General features: G+C 40.1%; 1 protein-coding gene across 1 annotated transcript in view; it reads left to right on the forward strand.

Moving 5' to 3' along the window:
- Positions 1 to 17,354, forward strand: part of LOC149747980 (uncharacterized) — a 141,482-nt gene that overhangs the window by 90,852 nt on the left and 33,276 nt on the right. The gene's annotated exons all lie outside the window — the stretch shown is intronic.

Raw genomic sequence — 17,354 nt, forward strand, 5'->3', positions numbered from 1 at the left:
GGCTGGGGACCCCGGTCCCCCCGGGCCTGGACTGCCGGCGGGCTTGCCCTTCTGTACTTTAGGATCTGACATGTAGGGTTTCTTTTTCCTGGTAGTTTATTCTTAGCGCTGTCAACGTGCTTAGTTTTTTTTTTATTTTTCAGGGCACCCTTTCCTCCCGCACTCCAGTTTTTTTGTGTTTCTGTTTTGTTTTAGTTAGGCATTTTGTCCCTCTGACCTTGAGTGGGTGGGCTGGCAGGACACTTGGAGAGGAGGCGTTCTGTCCCCTGATCTTGAGTGGCCTTTGGAAAATGACAGGCCAGACGGAAATTTACACAGGCGTCCAGTGATTCCAGAAATGCAGTGTGTCCGGCTAGGTGGGCGCTCGGCCTCTCGTCCGCCGTGGCGGCGTGGTGCGCGTGTTCCTTGTCTCAGAGTTTACGCTTGGGCCCCGCAGCCCACCTTCCGGAGGGAAAGCGCAGTGGGCGCCTTGGGCCGGCGCCTTTGGGGCGCCCTTTCGTGCGTTCGGCTTGCGGGGGACCGGCCTCCAGGCGACCCGGCGGGGAAGCCCGCGCGACCCGGCCCTCGCGCGGGCTCCGTGTGTGTCAGTTTGTGGAAAGTGTGTCGCGGCCGGGGTCGGGGTCGGGGTCGGGACGCTGGGACGGCCTGGGAGCCGATGTTGACTCCGGGCCCCGATTCTCCGCAGTTATCTGAGGTCCGAGAGTTTCCAGCCCGCCACCGCGCACTGGCGCTTTCTATTTTTGCCCTTCCTGTGCCCCTCCGGAGGCGCGGCTGAGCCTGGGCTCTCTGGCTTTTCCGGTTGGGTAACTCCGGGTGGCCCAGGTGGGCGGCCTGAGCAGTGGGCAGGGCGGGGAGACATCCCAGGGGAGGGAAACTGAAAGTGGGGAGAACCTTCAGAACTCCAGCTGATCCGCTTGCCTCGCCTCCCCGCCCCTCTTACTGCACTTGTCATGCACGGGTTGGCTGGCCGGCGCAGTTTTCAAAATGTAATCATTTGTTTATCCTTAGTAGCCGTGAAGCATAGTTCACTTGTAGTGCACAGTTGTAGGAGTTTTGATAGATGATCGCCGTCAGGCGGCAGAGCAACCCTGTCATCCCATTTGCTGCCCTTTGGCGCCAGCGCGCCTCTATCCACTTGGACACTAATCTCCTCTTTGTCCCTAAGGTTTTGGCTTTTCCAGAAAGCCAGATAAACGGAACAACAGCATGTAGCTTTTTGATTCTGGCTGCTTTGGCTCAGCAAGACCTATGCGAAATTCATCCCGGGTTTGTTTTTTGTTGTTGTTGTTTTAAACATTGATTTAGCTAGTTATTTACTTGGCTGTGCCGGGTCTTAGTTGCGGCACATGGGATCTTCATTGGCGCGTGCAGTATGTTTTAGTTGCAGCGTGCGGGATCTAGTTCCCTGAGCAGGGATGGACCCCGGGTCCCCTGCATTGGGAGCGTGGAGTCTTAGCCACTGGACCACCAGGGAAGTCCGTCATCCCCGTTGTTGCGGGTATGAGAAGCCACTCCTTTTTCTGTCTGTGTTGTATTCCATGTTCCGTTTGTCCATTCGCCTGCGGGTGGCAGGACTTGTGGGATGTTTCCAGTTTTGAGGGGATCAGGAATAAAGCTGCTGTAAACATCCCAGGGCAGGTTTCCATGTGAACTTGGGTTTGTACCTCACTTGAGAAAATACTCAGGAGTGGGACTGGGATCTGTGCTAAGTGTATGTTTAGCAATGCTTCTGCATCTTAGAAATTGGTATTTTTGAGTATTGGAAGAGTTTAGAAATGCACTGTGACCCAGCACCCAGGCACTTGAAACGAAGTTGAAAGTTCATCTGGAGATGGTCCCGTTGTCCCCGTCTCTGTCTTTTATTCGAGGCAGAGCAAGGCCACAGATTTGTAACCCTTGTAAGGAAGGCCTCGTGTGTCCAGGCCCTGGCAGGACCTGGCTTTCTAGTGGTGGGCGGTTCTGAAGTGGAGAGAGCGTCTTTCCATTGCTGACCAGACCTCGCTTGGCAGGGTGCGGGGTGTGCTGCCTGCCTGGCCGGGCGCTCTTTCTGTTGGTCAGCAGCCGTTCCTGGTGTGTCTGTCCTACTACCAGGCAGGCGGTCAGGGGCCCTAGTGAAGTGCTCAGCGAACCGCCGCCTTCCCAAAGCTTTGTGGGTAATGTCTGCTACCCTCCCATTTCCGTGCTGAGGAATTTTGCGTTCTCATGGGAAGTGAGGGGGCAGTACTTTATAAGAGTTCATATTTTGTGATGACTCGATGCTGAATACGTTAAGAAAATGGGCTCCTTCCAGAAGCTTAACTTCATAGAAGGTCAGATTACTCATGTGACCGCACGTTTGAAATGAGTGAGCTTGTTTGTTCATTGATTCATTCATTCTGCAAGCACCTCCTGGATATTTAGAGTGAGTGTTCCAGGGGGTGCGGAGGACAGTAGACAGTATCCTTTTTTTTTTGATTTTTGAATTTAATTTAATTTATTTTTTTATACAGCACGTTCTTATTAGTCATCAGTTTTATACACATCAGTGTATACATGTCAATCCGACTCGCCCAGTTCGGCACACCACCATCCCCACCCCACCCCACCCCACACCACCCCCGCGGCTTTCCCCCTTGGTGTCCATAAGTTTGTTCTCTACATCTGTGTCTCAACTTCTGCCCTGCAAACCGGTTCATCTGTACCATTTTTGTAAGTTCCACATATATGTGTTAACGTACGATATTTGTTTTTCTCTTTCTGACTTACTTCACTCTGTATGACAGTCTCTAGATCCATCCACGTCTCAACAAATGACTCAATTTCGTTCCTTTTTATGGCTGAGTAATATTCCATTGTGTATATGTACCACCACTTCTTTTTCTATTCATCTGTCGGGCATTTAGGTTGCTTCCATGACCTGGCTATTGTAACTAGTGCTGCAGTGAACATTGGGGTGCGTGTGTCTTTTTGAGTTATGGTTTTCTCTGGGTATATGCCCAGTAGTGGGATTGCTGGATCATATGGTAATTCTATTTTTGGTTTTTTAAGGAACCTCCATACTGTTCTCCATAGTGGCTGTATCAATTTACATTCCCACCAGCAGTGCAAGAGGGTGCAAGAAGCTAACCTTGTAGCTTCTTTTTGTTCCTTGATTGTAGTTAAGCTTCATCTTGCCTCAGGGCCTTTGTATTTGTTTTTCCCATGTTTTGGAAATATTATTTCCAGAAAAATTGTCCATAAATGATTCCTTTCTATTCTTTGGCACTCATCTCTTAAAGATATTTTTTCCTTGATTGTCCTACCGGCCTAACTTAGTCCCAGTTTATCAGATTACCTTACTTCTTTCACAGAATAATCATAAAAACAAATATTATCTTTGGTGTCTCTTTGTATTTAGATGAGCTTCTTCCCAAAGAACACAAGCCCCACAGTGACAGAGGTTGTTACCTTTCTTATCCCTTATTCTGTGTGAACTGTGTCTGGCATTTAGTAATCACTAGAGGTCTGTTGACTGTGTAAAGAATATGTGAGTAGATGAACAGATTTGGAGTTTTTTAAGGTCGCTCTTAATGATGGCTGTTGTTGGTGATTAAATTAAAATTGTAGGTTTTAGAGTTGGAAGTGATCTTGCTGAGTCTCAGAGCTACAGCAAAACTCCCCTACTGTAGCATCCCTGACAGATGATCAAGTCTGAGCTTGAATCACTGTATATGAAAGACCCTAACCAGGGCAACCTCGTAGCTTTCTTCAAACAGATCACAGCCTTCCATGGGAGTTTGCTCCCTATTAGCTGCAATTAGGGGAAAACGGTTTGATTTACCCAGAATCATCTTCTCTCAGTCTCCTCGTTCTAGTTCCTAGAGGATAGACAGGACAGAGTTTCCTCTAAATTACATCCTTTGGGTTTGCACTCCTGCTTGTAACAAAATAAGCACCACGCTATGGCAAAATCCCCCTTGATTGTCTGCCGCTTGTTGCTACATTCCTTGTTAGTGTTTACAAACAATTTGTATTAATGTTCCACATTTATAATTGATGGAGTACAGAAATAAAAGAGGTCTCGGGGTTATGTCAGAAGCAATCAGTTATTTTAACTTACCCTTTTAATGTATTTAATGCTGACACTGTGAGAAATTGAGCAGTATAGTCACTGCGTTATTGCCATTGCGGAGAAAATGCATTTATGGTGAAATTTATGGTCACTTTGAAAGCATTAGCTGATGGGGGGAATTGTCAGCTACATCTTAGAGCTCTGAGCATTTCTCAAAAAGTTGTGATACGAAACACCCCTGCCTTTTCTTGTATTTCTGTTACATTCAACTACTTCACAAAAAGCATTCGTCATATTCTTGAAATAATGATGGGCTTAGTTGAGATTCTTTTGGGTCCTAAGGGACCAACATGTGTGCATAATAGTGTCGAGTTACACAGAGCCTGGATGTTTGGCTCCAGACTGAAAGCCCCATGGAGTCGTTTTTTCACATCTGTTCACCAATGTGTATGAATGGGAGAAAACCAAAGTTCTGGTTTGTTTGATCAAGGGGAGCCACACTCCTTTTACTTTGGCTGTGACAAACAAGTAAAGAGGTGTAAAATATCTGAAAAGAGTCTCTTAAGGTTTGGTAGAACGCTTAAGTGGGATGTAGAGAATATAAAACAAAAAGAAAAGCAAGTGAGTACTGCTGGCAAACTTTTTCAAGGACAGCTAACAAATTAATAATAGTAGCAACAACAATAGTAAGATTGATTTTCAAAGACTTAAGGGTGGCGTGGATTCCTAACCACTCTACATGTATTAACTCCGCGCCACAGTCCTGTAAAATGGGTGAGGTTATTAAGCCCTTCATTTTCAAAGAGGAAGTGGAACACAAGGAAGTGCCACTCCTGAACTCCCACCACTAATAAGTGGTGGAGCTGGGGAAAAAAGATCCAGGCAAATTAATTTTAGAGTTAGTGCTCTTCACCCGTAGGTTATATCCCACAGGTAATATTTGCACATTTTGAAATCACTTTACGAATACTATTTTTACCCCTAAAGTACACAGGGAATACCCAGGGAAATTGGCATTCTAATTATTTTTATATCTTTGCCAATAATCTGTTAACTAAAATGTTCCCTTTTTTTCTGATACTTTTACAAGTCATTAATTAAACGTTGCTCACTTTTAAGGCCAATCTGTGAGACATTATTTAACTTGTCTACTCTAAAGTTTCCAGCATTAACTCAGGTGGGGCTTCACCAAGTTCTGATCATGTGACCTTGGCCTCTCATTGCCTCAGTTTTCTCATTTGTAACATGGGTATAATAATAGGCTTATTTCATACGCCTATGAGGAGGAAAACTATATATATATATGTGTGTGTGTGTGTGTGTGTGTCTATATATATGTATTTAAACAGTGTCTTAGAATAGTGTCTGGCATGTGATAAGCATTATCGAAGTATTGACTGCTGCTACTACTACTGTTATTATGAGAACTAACTGTTGAGAATAATCCTTCATATAGTGGTTTATTCCACTGAAGATAAAGGAAACTCATAGAATATTAGAAATCAGATTAAACACGGAAAGCCAGTAAAATATACCAGGACAGAAGATGATGAGAGTGTGAAAGCATAGAGGAAAAATAATGGTTTTTGTTTTTCTTTTTCTTTTTTAAAGAAGGAAAGAGCCTAGAAATAGGACAAAAACTATTCATTGGCTATACTGACATGGAGATCGCTGGTGACCTTCATAAGTAAAATTTCAGGACAGTGGGCAGAGAGATTACGGTGAGAGAAGTCAGATGGATGTAAATTATAGAGTAAATGGGATGTGAGGAAATGGAAACAATATATGAGGATAACAATTTTGAAAAGTTCAGACATGAATTGGCTAAAGAAGATATGCAGGGATTAGAAGAGGAGGGAGGCTTTCATGTTACACGTATAGTTTTTAACATTTTAAGTTGGAGTTACTAGTCTAGAATGAGGTTGAATTTTGGCAAGAATCATTCATAAGGAGTAGATGGGTTGTAGAAAATGCAGTGCTGTGAAGAACTTGAGAAGATGAGAGAGAATGAAATGCTATCTGTAGTGCACGTGGCCTTTTAACTTTAACTCCTGTAGTGAAAGGGAATACAAAGATCAATGCAAATGCTAATGAATTAACGGATTTGGCAGTGGACTATTTACTGACTTCTGTGTTCCTAATGAGTTATGAAGCGCCTCACCAGCTCAGAGTGAAGGAAGTAGAGAGGATGGAGGAAAATTTGAGGAGAGTAGGTAAAGCTTCTAAGAAAATAGTCCTTAAGGAGAATTAGAAAGAACTTACTGTAAGTCAGAGCAATATTTCCAGTCTTGAAAATCCATTTGAAGTTGGTGATTATTAATTTATTGGAATACCAATTTGCCCTGCCACATGATTTTTCTCCAGCTACCTGGATATAAGTTACACAGAGGCAGAAAGGATGAGAGATAACAATCGAGGGAAAATACAATTAGTATTTTTTTTACCTTTTTCCACTTCCCCGCTCCAACTCTGGGGAGCCTTCATGGACATGGCTGCCCTCCCAGCCTCCAGCAGCACTCTGTTATCAAAGAATTCAAAGAAATGGAACATAGGTTTCCAACTTATTAATTTAGCAAAATCAAAAATTGTATATAATGTTTTCTGTTGGCAAAGATTTTTGCAATATAATTTGGTTCCATCTTTTGACAAGTAATTTGGCAATGTCTCGCAAGATAAAAATGTTAATAGCTTTTTACACATTGATTCTAATTCTGGAAGCTTATGCCGATAAATAATTTATAATCCAGAAAATTATTATATAAAGATGCTCATTGTCATGTCATTTGTAATAACAAAAAATTGGAAACACCTTTAATTGTTAACAATAGGAAAACCGTTTAGGAATTTATATCCACTTAGTAGAAAATGACACAGTTACTATATTATACTTACAAGATGATGGAGCAAAATAAAATAATGCTTAATAAAGAATGAATGAAGAAAGCTGACCTAAAATTGTGACAGTAATTATGTAAACATATCAGTAATTGATATGTTACATTTTACATATCAGTAAAATGTGAACATATCAATATTTATTAAAACTTAAAACCAAAATAAAGTTTTAAAAGCTCTGTACCAGTAATGGGGATTTTATGTTTGTTTCAAAATATTTTTTAACATACCTCTTATAATTTTGTTTTGTCTACTCCTTTTCTTAAGAATTTCTGATTATTACCTCATTTTTCATTTCATAGTTTCAAATAAAGTCAGCAATTTTATCATCAGAGAAGATTAGACTTATTTGACAGTTAATAATTCCAAGTTATTTGGTAAAAAAAGACCGTATACACTTGTAGGTGCTTTCAAAATAAAATTTTGAGAATTTTTTTTTTTTGCCTAGTCTTTCCTAGTATGGAGATTAAGCAAACTACCTAAAATTGCTAGCCATTCTTTTTTCATTTTTCTCATTTTATTGATTTATCTTGCCCTTCACAGAAATGATAACAAATGAGTCTGCAGTTGCATCTGCCAATTTCTTAAATCCTCTATTATCCACATTATGAAATCATACTAGTATGAATGCTTCCAGTATTTTCAGAGCTCTTTAGTTAGTATACTTTAGCATTCTGTATGAAGTATCTTATGTAAGTGTAAAATTTAGACTCAACTTCTGGAAGCTTTTGATTTCTTAGTTCAAAAGTGAGAGATCCTTAGTTCAGCCATATGATTAACAATTACTTGTATAGTAAGAAGCTCCTAAATTATTGTTTTATGGATACCTGGCAGTTTTCTTGCCATTTCTCAGAAGTTCTCTATTAAACACATTCTCTCTCTCTCTCTCTCTCTCTGTCTCTCTCTCTCTCTCTCACTCACACACACACACACACACACACGTTGTGATTAAAAGCACAGATTTTGGCATTATGAAATCTAAGGTTCAATTTCCAGTTCTGTAGTTTCTGGGCCACTTCACCTTAGGCAAGTAACCTAATGTCTCTGAACCTTGTTATTTTCATCTGTAAAATAGAAATTACAATTATATCAGACAATCCTCAAAACATCCGTAATGATTTTAGAGTTTCAGAGTCAGGTAAAAGCAGGCACTCAGTAAATGGCTAGTAATTTTATTACCTTATTATTATTTAGGTCTTGGTTTTCCTTGAGTCTGTGAGTCCCCATAATGAAATGTAATTTCCAGTAGGTTGAGTAACACCTGTTTTCACCAAAAATTTTAACTGAGTTCATTACTTTCTGTGCAACCCAGATTAGTTTTCTGCCTCTTTTTCTGTGCCGTATGTAGGTGTTCAGTAGATTTATTTAATAAATGTGTGAATGCATGAACGCGTAGATGAATTTTTAAATGCTTCTTTTTGAGAAGGTAGAACAAATGTGACACAGTACAACAGATAAGAAAATAATCCATGGAAAAAATGGCAAAGTCATGTATGTGCCCAGGGCCAGCCTAAGAAGAATTGCTTTTTTTTTTTTTTAAGGAAAAATGTGTTGAATAGCTTATTTTAATTATTTTGAAAAGTTAAGTACAGGGACTTCCCTGGCGGTCCAGTGGTTAAGACTTCGCCTTCCAATGCAGGGGGTGTGGGTTCAATCCCTAGTCGGGGAGCTATGGTCCCACATCCCTCGCAGCCAAAAAACCAAAACATAAAACAGAAGCAGTATTGTAAGAAATTCAATAAAGACTTTAAAAAGTGGTCCACATCAAAAAAAAAAGTTAAGTACAAAAATTTGCTGATGATTTACATATTTAGGACCAATAAGATAATGTGAGATTAGCTGTACTAAAACAGAATGTTGAACTACATTCACATTAAGTGACATTATATAGTCTAAATTTATGGAAAACTTCTGAGATGGCTGAAAAAAAGTAAGATGGTGAGTGACCTTTGAGCAGAAAAAGACAGAAGGAGAAATGGCCTTTTCTACATTCTCTTGTGCCTCTAAGTAAAATGCGTGGTAATCTAGCTACAAAGCTATATGTCATTTGGCTTTAGGCACCTACTGTGATTTACCTTGTGAAGATCAGATTTTGCCATGGAGAGGATTTGTAAAAGTATCGCACATTCCAGTACCCTTGGCAACCACAGCTACCCAAAACTCCAATTTAAATTGATGAACCTAATATCAGATGATAGTATCATTTCCTTGTGGGTGTTCTGGGAAAAGGTGGGTAGGAAATGTATAAAAGTGAATACTTTATTGACTGGAACAACAATTCATCATTTTGAAAACATAAAATACATTAAAGTTGTTATAGCATCATACATTAATATTTCGCTGTATTTTAGACATTGCCTACAAGCAATGTTTTCTGCCCTTTGAAAGAGAACCATGCTTGTGGTATGCATTAATCATATAAAAGATTAAACACTGAAAAGCAATTCAGCCTTTAAAGACAATTTGCTTTGATTTATTCAGTGGGTTCTCCTAAAAAGTTAACACCAAGAATTATTGCTTGTTAAATTGGAGTTACAAATTCTTTCAGAGTTACTTAGTATTTTCTTTAATATCAGTATCAAGGAAGGCAAAGCAAATTTACATATTTATTAGAAAATACAGGCACATAATCATAAAACAAGAAAACGCAACGTTTTTATAGACTTTATTTTTTAGAAGTGTTTTAATTTTACAGAAAAATTGAGAAGATAGTATAAAGTGTTTCCATATACACTATACCCATTTCCCTCTATGATGATCAACTTATATTAGTATGCTACATTGTTACAATCAATGAACAAATATTGATACATTATTGTTTACTATAGTCCATACATTAGTCCCGTTCCTTAGTTTTTACCTAATGTCCTTTTTCTATTCGAGGATTTCATCCAAAGCATCACATTACATTTAGTTGCCATGTTTCCTTAGGCTCCTCTTGGGTTTGATAGCTTCTCAGATTTTCCTTGCATGACCTTGGCAATTTTGAGTAGTTAGGTTTGTGTAGGATGCCCACTACTAGAATTTGTTTGATGCATTTTTCATGATAATATTGGGATTATGTGTTTTGGGGAGAAAGACCACAAGAGTAGAAGGGTTATTTTGTCAGATCACATCAAGTGTACAAAGTATCAATATGCATTATGAATGCTGAGGTCGACCTTGATCACCAGGCTGAGGTAGTGTTTTTCAGGTTTCTCCATTGTAAAATTACTGTTTTCCCTTTTCCATATTGTACTTTTTGGAAGGAAGTCAATATGCTCAGCCCACAACTAAGGAATAGAGAGTTATGCTTAAGATGGAGTACTACATAAACTATTTGGAATTCTTTTGCACTGGAGATTTATCTATTCTCCCGCATTTATTTATGTATCCAATTATTTATTTATATCAGAAGAACTCATGGATTTTTATTTTATACTTTGGGTTATAATCTAATTCTACGTTAGTTACTTTGTTCCTCAAATTGCTCTAGTCCTGACCCTTGTGAACTCTTTTCAGTTCAGTGGCTCGTGTGCCACTCTGAGGTATCCCCATCCTATATATTTTTTTGGAACTTCCTTACTTTCTGACACTATAAGATGGTCTTGTATATAAATCTTGTATATTTACTGCCCCAGTCCTAGAATCAGCTATTTCTTCAAGGATAACTAGGTCTTTTTAGTGGAGAACAGTATTAGACGGCAGGATCTGGGTGTGGGGTATGCTAATTGCTGCCCGGATGTCATGGCTTCTAGGTCTTCTCAGCTGACAGAGCAAAGAGATAATATGTGTGTACATTACCCATGTATATGCACATATCTATAAGTATCTCTCTACATAACCATGTGTATTAAGGCAATATGAAGCAATATTAAGCTAAACATGAATGTATATTGATGTTTCCAACTTTAATCTGTTACCACTAGATCATCTTAGCCTCATCTCTTGCTTATCTTTAAATTTCAACTCCAGCAAAACACTTGACTTTTAGAAGTATGAAAATCAAATTGTAGCTACTTTGGGAAGCCACATCATCCAGCAGAATAATTCTTAAAGGGCAAGGTGTATATCATCAAATTTTAATTTACAGTCAGCAGTACTTTGTAACATCCATAGGCCTCCAGACCTCTGCTTCCAAGAAGATGAAGTAGCCCGTTTCTCCCAGGTTCTTCCACTTAAAACTAAAGCCCTGAACATAACAACAAACAAACATAGGAAGACACTGAAAGGTGGAAATGAGAAGGCAGACTTAACTAGGGACTTTGGGACTTGAGGAATAACATGGTGGTGAGTCCCCTGTCTTTCCTGTTGCTTCCCATACATCCTGGAGAGGGTATTACAGGAACCCCCAATCAACAACCACCAACAGAACAACAGACAAAAAAGCTTCAGGAAAGAAAACACAAAAGCCCCGTTCCCCCTAGCCAAGGTATGAGGAAAGGGGTTGCCAAAGACAGAAAACCATTTGAGCAATAATAGACACACTACTCGAGCCAAGTGCCAGTGGAATATTGCACCCATCCCCTATGTCCTGTGGTTTCAGTTGGGCCAAGCTAGGATTTGATCTTCCACACCACCCCACTCCTGCCCTCCAGAAGAGGGAGCGCTGTGATTCCCCACCAGGGCTGTTTCAGTGTGGTGCAGTGGTGAGCTGAGCCTCCACCCCTTTGCATTAGCAAAGAGACTTTCAAAGGTGGTGCCTGACAGGTTAGTTAACACTAGGCTGCCCTCACACAGTCGTGGGGTCCAGTGGTGGGACCTAGCCTCCGTCTCTCCCTGACATCAATAAGAATAGGATGTTACAGGTTGGAGGGAGTAGGCACCCCACTAACCCCCAACACATGGTGTCAGTGAGACCCAATGGAGTGCTGAATCCCCATAACCGTCCTGAGGCAGTAAGACAGAATGAGATGGCACAAGCAGGGCTAGTTGGCAGTTCTCTTCCTCTTACCCTGGTGTCAGTGGGGCCAGCAGGTAGCTGACCCTCTACCCACACCCGGCATCAACAAGAAGGAATGAAGTGGGAGGAAGGACAGCAAACACTTCACTTCTCCCCTGCCCTGGTGTCAAGAAATCTACTGGGGAGATGAACTTGCACTCCTACTAAAAGGCAACACAATGATATTAATGTTCCCACTTTTGGGGGGAAGGTGTCAGAAGGGCCAATAGGATAGCTGAACTTCTACTTGATCTGTCTGCAGTGAGACAATGTAAGTGCCCACTTTTGCTGGGGTATTGACAGTAGGGCCCAATGGAAATCTGTACGTAACCCCCCAGTCCTCATACTACACCTCCAATAGGATGACTTCCTTCTAAAAAGTAATAATAAAATTAAATGGGATACAGAGTCATATAATAACTCACAATGTTTAGAATACAATTGAAAAATACTCATGGCACCAAGAACCAGGAAATCACAGAATAAATGAGAAAAGACAATAAACCTACACCAGCACTGAGAGAAAACATCTATTGAAATTATCAGACAAGGATTTTAAATAAGCTGTCACATAAATGCTTCAATTAGCAATTATGTGTTCCTTGACAGAAATGGGAAAAATAGAAAATGTAAACAAAGAACTAGAAGTTATAAGAATAAAAACATGAGAACAGTAGAACTGAAAAATACAACAATCAAAAGACTGCTCAAGAGTAGAGTGGAGATTACAAAGCATAGAATCATGAACTTAGAAGAGATCACTACAATGCACCAAATGTACAGAGAAAAATAGACTGAGGGGTAGAGATGGGAGAAAGAACAGGATCTCAAGAACCTGTAAACAGTAACAAAAGCACATTCATATCATCAAAGTTCCAGAATGAAAAAAGTGAGCAAGTAGGACTGACAGATTATTCAAAGAAATAATGACTGAAAAGTTGCCAATTTTTTAGAAGACATAAATTCAAGAATGTGAGCAAACCCAAAGAGGAAAAACACAAAGGTATCCTTGTCAAGACGCGTCATAATTAAACTTCTGAAAAGTAGAGACAAAAAAGATCTTGAAAGTGGACAGGCAGAAACAATGCATCACTTATTGAGAAACCAATTCCAATGACAGCATATTTCTTGTCTAAAACTATGGAGTCAGAAGCATTGACATAACATTTTTCAAGTACTAAAAGAAAAGAACTCTCAGCCACAAATTCACACTTTTTATATCCACTTTCTTGTTTGACTTATATTAATGGACTACTAACTCATCTTTCTATGTCCGGGCCTGCCATCACACTTCTCCAAAAATCTAGTCACAGTATTTCCAGAGTGATCTTTCTGAAAAAGAAACAGATTTTCCTTATAAAAATACCTGATTGTGTTATGAAACTTTTCTTTCTTCTAAGTTACCAGGTAAAATCCTTCAATGGATTCCCATCTTTCTTGGAGTAAAATCTCACATCCAAACTCTCTTTGTCCTTTTGGGCTGCTGTAAGATTATACTGCAGGTTGGGTGGCTCATAAACAACAGGAATTTTTTTTCTCACGGTTCCGGAGGCTGCAAGTTCAAGAATAGGGTGCCAGTATGGTCAGATGAGGGCCCTCTTCTGAATCACAGACTTGTCATTGTATCCTCACATGGCAGAAGAGCTTAGGGAGCTCTGTGGGGTCTCTTTTATAAGAGCACTAATACCATAATGATTTACCAAAGGCCCCACCTACTAATACTATCAGCTACGGAAATTAAGATTTCAGCGTATGAATTTGGAGGGGAACACAAAGACTAGACCATAGCACTTACTATACATACATGGACCATGCATGATCTGGCTTCTACCACCCTCTCCATTGTCTTCTTTTCTTACACTCCAGTGAGCATTTCTCTCTTTTTTTTTTTTTTTTTTTTTTTTTTGGTACGCGGGCCTCTCACTGTTGTGGCCTCTCCCGTTGCGGAGCACAGGCTCCGGAGGCGCAGGCTCAGTGTCCATGGCTCACGGGGCCTAGCCGCTCCGCGGCATGTGGGATCTTCCCGGACCGGGACACGAACCCATGTCCCCTGCATCGGCAGGCGGACTCTCAACCACTGCGCCACCAGGGAAGCCCCAGTGAGCATTTCTTATACTGATTATGAATGGAACTCCTTTCTGGACTGATGCTTAACCATTCATTTTCTGGCAACCATGAATTTATCTTCTCTTTTCCTCAAAACTTCACCCTTCCTTCATGTTACATATCCATTTCAATTGCCTTCTACAGGAAGCCCTACTGATATCGCCCATATACTACTGTCCACAGCATGAATTAAGGTCTTACCGTGTCTTCCTATAGCACTCTGTAACATCTTTTACGGTAACTATGGATTTTCTTATTTGAGTGTCACAATACATTGAATTCTAGGTGGCACTATAATGATTTTAGTAACAGTAACACTGGTGCCTAGTTTAACCCATGACATACGTTAGGTGTTCAATAAATGTTTGTTGAATGAGTGAATGAATGAATGGTCAATTTGAAATCTTAATTTCAAAAATCTTTTCAAAAATCTGTTAAAAGATACCACAGTTTTCCAGAAGATTAGGGAGTTAGGACCTTAAACTTGATTTAACAGAGGAAATTTTTACTCATACATCATGCTTAAATACCTCAAAGTAAAACCATAAACCCAGGAATTTAAGGTTATCCATTTGGACTTTCAAGCCAATAATTAATATCTCCTGCCCCGACTGTATTAGATGGTTTCGATGCTCCACTCATATCTCCCCAGCACTCATCATTCCAGTATATGCTGATAGAATCATGCTGCCACCTGCAATTATCCACCTTAGGGCAGGCCAGAAGTGTACAGGAGTTAATGTATCTGGGTGTAGCTTTCAACCAAGGACAGAGGGGACTGGAAGATAAGTACTTGAAGTTTCTCACCGATTCTTGGGATAACTCTGAGACATGTTCTGTAGAGTTTCACAGAACTCCCCTGAAGTACTGGCAGCAGTTCCCTGCAGGAGTAATTTATTCGGTAATGTACCTCTGTTGGCTTCCTTCCATGCCTCCATTCTCAATTCCCACTCCACTTCTGAGTTTTCTGGAAGCACCTCCCAGATGAGCAGTTTGCATTCAAATTATTGCCTCAAGTTCTGCTTCTAGGGGAATTCAATTGATAGCCTCCTAACAATCCAGTGCTCCTTACAGAGCCGTCACTGGTTCAAGTACCAAGGCACGGCACATTACGTATCACTCCTCCTAAATCCTAATATTTTTAAACAGATAGGAAAGAGCATGACCTTGAAGAGAAAAAGAGTTTATATGAGGATGGCCAATGGATAAAGGGAAGGAGAGACAGTGCCATTTGTTTTCCATTAATGACAGTGTGAAATTTATGGGCAGATGGTCTTACAGGTGTGACTGTAATTTGAGGAGCCTGCTCCCTTGGTTACAGAAGACTGGTATTATTATTATGGAACCACAACCTCATGACTTTATTGTTTCACTTGATGTAACCTTCTCCTTTACCGTTAAATCTTTGTACATCACTGAATTGCAGCCAATAGATTTATTTTCTCCCTATGGCTCCATCACAAAAAAAGACACACATGTGCACACACACACACATACACACACACACACAGAGTTTTGTGTATGCCAGTGCTAGAAAAGACAAGCTCATGGTGCGTGTATGCAATGGATATTGTACATTACAGGTCTCTGTGAAATAGTCTTCTGCAGGTTCCTATGTTTATTTTATGAATAATTAACTTTAGTAAAGTTAATTTCCTGAAGATCTTGTTGAAGACTGAAGAAAGGAAGTAAGTTGTAAAGAAAAAGACTTCAAAACTTGCCCTTTTTGCCCTCTCTTTGTGTCTTAATGAACAAAGGATAACTGGGCCTTTTTTGAAGTCTTTGCTTGAGTTGAAGACACAAAATGCAACCTGTACTCTTATCATAATATGTTCAGTTTATGAGTACACAAACTTATAAACCGTGAATTTCCCTAAAGTTATTATACCATTTAGAAGATGCTTGCTTGGACGTTTACTTAAAACCAAACAATTGAGGTCTATATGTCCAAATAATTTCCTTCTCTCTTGCTGTCTCCATTTCAGTTTCCTGAGTTTCTGGGAAGGCCTGGTTTCCCCAAAGGAATGATTTCTGGTAGAAGTTTGAAGGTCTGACCCAAGAAAAAAAAATCCAGTACAGCCAATGAATTGAGGACAAGAAGGTTTCCAATCAGGTAGGAACATTTAATCTCATACATTACGATCACCTTAAGTAAGGTGTGCTGATAGCTGGATATGGTTTAACTGCTTGGAAAAAGATGCATATATATTATATAACCTACCCCACAAGGAAGCTGTTCTCAATTCCCTTAGAGGTTGTGGTGTTTATCAGAGAGTGCCTTGGGGGAAAATGAATACAATAACAGTATGATGCTTTTTTTTTTTTAATTTTTAGCTCATTGTTGCCAAGTACACTTGGTGATCTTGGTGCCTGTGGTTTAATCCCAGGAGGTTAGACACGTGGAACAGCACATTAACCCTCTTTAGTATTTTCTCCGAAGACAAATCATTTTTATAGGTTGTCTCCATGGTCTTCTAGTTGCTTATCAAAATTAAGCATCAAGTCTTCTAAGTGAGCAATAGCCCCAGTCAGTGTGAGGAAATCAGCTTGGTTCTTATTGGGTCACAGCTTCTTGGTCTTGGCACAAAGTGAGTTCACATAGGGAGTTAGAAGGAGGAGAATGGGGCATGCAAAAGGGGAGTTCTGTGTTCTCATTTACCTATGCATGTTGAAACTCCACTAACAGCTTTATTTTCATTAGCAATTTGTGATAAAAACTTAGGGTAAAGGGAATAATGAAGCTGACCCATTATATGGCAGGACAAAAGATAGTAGTGACATCAAAATCAGGGCCTATCCATCTCGTTTGCAGTTATATACTGAGTGTTTAGCATAGCATTTGACCCCTCATCAGTATTCAATAAGAGGATGCGTGTTGAATGACTTAGGGATGAATTAATGAATGAAAAAAGGTAATATGGTAGAAAATGTGTTTTATCCTTGTATTTTCGTGTGTTGACTTCTGTATTTCAAGACCCAGCACTGTAACTGACACACAGAGTATAAGCAATAAAATTTGTTGAAAGAATGAATGAGTCCCCACAATTCTAAGAATAATTTTAAGACCAACCCAGACCGCATATCTGCCAAGGTCTATGACAGAAGTATCCAGAGGTGAAAGCCTGGATCTCAGCTAGTGGTAGAGCTGACAGAATTTATCTAGTTTTAGTAATTTACAGCTCATCCCATTACATTTAGGCATAGTACCTACATGAGCCATACAATTAAATGTTGACTGAATAACAATGCACAACCTAGAAGTTGAGAATTATGTTTTGTGGAGGAAATACTGAGGACTTAAGTCAGGAGACAGCCTCTCAGATAGCTCTGAGGGACTGTTCTGAAGAGGTAAGGGAGGGCACAGGGTATTTAGGGGTTCTTGCCAAAAACAATCCAGGTAGT

The sequence above is a fragment of the Delphinapterus leucas genome, chromosome 11 (genome assembly GCF_059928025.1).
Source record: "Delphinapterus leucas isolate spDelLeu-1000000601 "Yukka" chromosome 11, BTC_Dleu_Yukka2, whole genome shotgun sequence".
Taxonomy (NCBI): Eukaryota; Metazoa; Chordata; class Mammalia; order Artiodactyla; family Monodontidae; genus Delphinapterus; species Delphinapterus leucas.